Below are 5458 nucleotides of genomic sequence, written 5' to 3'. Positions count from 1 at the left end.
GAATACTGCGACAGACTGGCGACCTGTCCAGGGTGTACCCCGCCTCTCGCCCGAAACGTTGGCTGGAGATGGGCACCAGCACCCTTCCCGACCCCACTGAGGGAAAAAGGGTGCAAGAAAATGGATGGATGGATGGATGTGTGTGAATACCTTTTCTTGCAAAGACAACATTCATAAATATTTGTTTTTTTTAGCAGGCTTCTAATTTTCATCCATTGTACTCAACTTGTCCTGGGTCCAAAGTGCTCAAGTTCAGTGAGGGAGATCTCAAGACATTAGAGGTTCCTGTAGTTAATTCTGGGGCTGCCATGATGTTACCGCCTAGTATGACCAACAAAAAACACTTTTAAAGGGAAATGTCCAGGAGGAATCTTGCACAAAGCCAGAAAATCCCATTTTCTTTTGAAAAGAAAGGTTTCTATCTTGTAACCCTACATCATCCTACATCACCAAAATCATCCATTTTAACAAGTACAACTACAATTTTATTTCTAATGTAAATGTTCATAATAAAACAAGAATTAGACATAAATATTGGCATGCCAACTCAATTGGTTTAAAATTATTCTCCAGGCAGCTTGTCTTGGGGCTCTGTGGGTTTTTTGTCAATCAAAATGTGTTTATATTTGTATATTCAATATGTTGAGCAAATAAATTATTCAAAATTTTCCATTTGACTGATTTAGCTTTCCTACATTGTGTTTTGTTCTGTTATAGTCCAGTACATGAATGAGCTGAATTCAATTAACCAGCTTGAAACTAAATTGCATTGTGTGTCTATGCTGCATTTTGCTGTTAGAGAGCTAGAAAAAAAATCTAACTGGCTATATCAAGTTTTAACATGCCACTAAACTTTTGTTGCAATTTTATTGTTTTTAGTCATCACAGATTAAAAAAAATACAATTAAGAAAATGCTGCCTTTTGTATTTCACACGAAAGAAAACAAGAGTTCATGACGAAAAACAACCTTTATGTTGCCTTGAAGGGATTTATTCCTGTAAACTTGTCTACACAAACATTGCAGGCTTCACAGATAAAAATAGCCTTTACTGTTTTTATGCATTGCTTAACAGCAGGGGTGCCCAACTCCAGTCCTCAGGAGCTACCATCCTGCAACTTTTGGATGTGTCTCTATTCCGACATTGCTGAATCAAATGAACTGCTCGTTACCAGGCCTCTCCAGAGCTGAATGACGCGCCGATGAGGGAATTCAGCCATTTGATTCAGATGCTCTGGAGAAGGCAGAATGGGAACTCTTGAGGCCCAGAGTTGATCTCCCATGTTTTACAGTTTTTAATACCTAATGTGATCACAGGGAGCAGATGTTAGCAATGTGGTTAACTATACAGATGTTGGAAATCATTTTAGTGTGTGACAGGTTCTAGCCAAGTCTTAACTCTACTCAGATGGGACTTTTACAAAAGAAACAAAAAACATTCAATGATATCAGGGCAGGTTTGTTTAACAGCAACATGAACTGCTCATGCTCTTGAGGATTGTTTCCTGTTCTGTTTTTAGGCCTCATTTAAAAACAAGATCATCTAACCTCTCAGTTGTAAGAGAGATATATAGACACCCTTCTGTCAAATTTTAATCCGAGTTTGATGGATTAAACGTTATCAAAGCCCGCCCCCTTTAATTACCCCCTCCCCCATGCCCCCATAGGACGTTTGTGACCTCCTGACCTTCCCCTATGGAAAGTTTGTGACCTCGTGACCTTCCCCTATGGAAACTTTGTAACCTCCCCCCATAGGACGTTTATGACCCTGTGACCTCCGATACCCTTCAGTCAAATTTTAATTGGAGTTTGAAGGATTAATTGATATTAAACCCCTCCCCCCTTCCTGTGACCGGATATCCCCCCCACGAACAAAGACTTTAATCATACGGAAACTTTGTAACCTCCTGACCTCCCTCTGTGACCATCTGCTCAGCGTTAACTCCTCCCGAACTCTTTGAATTAACCAATAGAAATCATTTACTTGTTACTGAATAAATAAATATACTATATTCTAAACCATGTTGAATTAGATTAGGAATAATGTAACTATCTCCGGTTTTAAACAGATTGTCATGCAGCGTGTGCGTGTTTGTGTATCTGTCATTAAAGAATGGGGCAGGAGAGCCTTGCTGCATGTGTGTGCGTGCGTGTGTGTCCTCAAGCATGAGAAACCCACAGGATACGTCAGACATTCCTTCTGACAATAGCTTACAGTGCATTATTTGGTGTTAGACAACAGACTTATAGCTAGGTATGAGGGATACCTATGAAGGAAAACAACAGTTTAACTGTTTTACTGCAAATATTTAGCTTACGGTGCGTTATTTGGTGTTGTTGAACAACAGACTTATAGCATGGTAAGAGGGACTGACCTCTGTCCAGCACAGCAAAGTATGTGTGTGTGTGTGTGTGTGTGTGCGTGCGTGTGCGTGTGTGTGTGTGTGTGTGTGTGTGTGTGTGTAGGTGGGGGTGCGTGCGCGTGTGTTTGTCTTTGCTACATAGAGGGGACCAAAGCAAGACAGCACACTCACGGTGTGGGTACCAAATTTTTTGTGGGGACCAAAAACCTAGTCCCCACACCGTTTGCATTGAATTCAATGAAAAGAAGGTCAGGAGGATGCTCTGTCAAATTTTCAGACTAGTCCTCATAATTCACAAAAACCAACAGTTTGTGTATAAGTGTGTATAAGGTAGTCACTCAGTATCGGCCTCTATTGGTGGGTTGTGGTACTGCAGGAACACACACACACACACACAATACACACTAATCTTACTTTAGTGACATTGAAGGGACTCATAAAAATCTACTTCAGCGGATTATTTTAAATGACTTGAAATAATTTTATTTACTATTTGTTGATTTATAACCTTCACATTTGGAATCATTAGCGTGATTGCAGATTGGTTGTTAACTTCTTTAGTACTACATTGACATTTATGTAATTAATGTAGTAAATATTCTTAAAAATCTGTAAAAAAAAAAAAAAAGTATTTTATGACATGGTAGCTTATTACTGGAACCGCCATAATCTTCATATACCAGCATAATTTTGTTTATAGGTTTATACATGCAGAACCTGTAGGATAAAAGTCTTGTCAAAAAAACATTGTCTCTTCAGACCATCATTAATTATTGATACAAAAAAACTTTGTCTTAAATTATATTAAATTATTCTTTAAATGATTGCTTCTGAGTTGTAGTAACATCAGGAACTCATTCAGTTCTAAGGGAATGGAAAATGTACAGCTCTCCCATTTTTTCATTCATGTCGTCATTAAAATGTTTTGTTTTATTTTGTAATTTTGTGTAATTTTAGTTGAATATTTCTGCCCATGTTGTTTAAATGAAGTCAGTATTTTATTGCCACAACACTTTCCTTTGTAGTAGTGTCTAAAAACCAAGTCAAAGGAAATAAAACTTGAATAACTATACAAATGTACATTTTCAAGCAAACTATGCACTTATTGTTTTTGCCTGACTACAAATACATTGGGCTAATTTTAGATATTATTCAGAAAAATCACTAAGAGCAACTATCAACAGTATAATGGCAGATGACTTTAAAATAATAAATTTGTTATGGACCATCGATATGGAAAATTAAATAAAACAGCTTCTTCCAGAGCTCAGAGGAAACTGAGGATTTTCATAAGATTTCTTTTAATATGCTTAACACTAAAATGTGTTTTTATTCATATTGAAAGTGTTTTCCACTGTTCTATTTAAATTGCTACTTTGTATTTATAATGGTTGCAATTAACAGATGCTATTAACATTGGTTTTATCAGGGTTGGAGAATTTTTGGAGTTGGGCGGGTTTTCCATTTCAGATCTGACAAGACTGCAGAATGGCAGCATGTTTATTTGTGAGAGTAAGGCTCATTCAGGGTAGAGAAGGAAATGGAGCTATGACCTCATCATTTAAAAGAAAACCCAGCTATAGTGACCAAAAATCAGACAGAAATACCAGGCATCATTGTCTCAATGGATGCTGAAAAGGCCTTTGACTGTGTTGAACTGGAGTACATGTTTGAAGTGCTCAGAAGATTTGGACTTGGAGAAAATTTTATAAACTTGATAAAACTTAATTATAAAAAGCCCACAGTACCATCTTGACAAATAGCCTCTTGTCAACACCCTGTGGGCTAGGAATGGCGCAGGAAGCTGTCTTTCTCTGCTACTTTTCTCTTTGGCTGTAGTGCCACTTGCAATTGCAATTAGACAAAGCAATGATATTAAAGGTATATTAATAGGAACAAAATTGTATAAAATATTATTATACGCTGATGATATACTTTAAACTTTGACAGACCCTGTGAAATCTACCTCAGCTCTAATTGATTGCGTCAACAAAATTTGGTAAAATATATGGGTATAAGGTAAATTATAGTAATCAGAAAATAATGCCTTTAAATGCCTGTGACCAGGGAGAATCAGTATTCATCAAGCCATTTTGATGGGCTTCTACAAGATTAAAGTATCTAGGAAAACACATTGCATCTAGAATTAGTCAGCTGTACTCTGAAAACATCAATCCTACGATTATTCATATTAAGGATAAATTGGTGAGATGGAAGAAGCTCCCCTTATCCTTTCTGGGGAGAGTTAGCCTTATTAAGATGATAATTCCCCCTAAGTTAATTTATCCAGTGTCTATGTTGTTTTTGTTTATTGACTCTAAAGATTTAGGTGGAATCAATAAAGCAATTGAAAACCTCAAATTAAAACTAAAGTCTTACAACTTCCCTGAACCTTGAGTGGATAGGGCCTGCCCAGGGTTGAAAACTATGTACCGTCTTTACGTGTAAGAATTATTTCAGTGTGGGCTACCCAAAAACACTGTAATCCATGGCTTGAGATCGAGGAAAGTGTTTGTAAACCCTGTCACCCCATAAATATGTTAAAACAAAACCAATAATTCCCACTCATTGTCAAAGATAACTTTCACTTTTGTTCTGTGGAACATGTTTGGTCAGAATAAAAATTTTTCATCTCAGACAACATTGGTGGATCTGACAGTAGAAGGTGGGTGTCCTGATCTTAGATCTTGGCAAGATGCTGGCATTACTAGGATGGATACACTAAACTACAAAAGTTTAGAAGAGATTATAAACCTACGCCAGATGATAGACAGCTCTACATTACAATGTCATTAGGTGACGTAAAACCCATCCAAGCACTGAAAAGATGCTTAGAAAAATGACTGGATATGTCAAAACTTTAACCAGCTGAACAGAAACAAAACTGAAGTTATCCTTGGACCTCAAGAGGAAGGATCTAGAGCAGGGGTGTCAAACTCCAGTCCTGAAGGGCCACTGTCCTGCAGTTTTTAGATGTGCCACAGGTGCAAAACACCTGAATCAAATGGCTTAATTACCTCCTCAGTTCTCCAGAACCTTGCTAATGACCTAATTATTCTATTCAGGTGTGGTGCAGCAGAGGCACTTCTAAAAGTT

The sequence above is a fragment of the Poecilia reticulata genome, chromosome 9, assembly GCF_904066995.2.
Source record: "Poecilia reticulata chromosome 9, P_reticulata-male-v2, whole genome shotgun sequence".
Classification (NCBI taxonomy): Eukaryota; Metazoa; Chordata; class Actinopteri; order Cyprinodontiformes; family Poeciliidae; genus Poecilia; species Poecilia reticulata.
This window is presented reverse-complemented; position numbering follows the sequence as displayed.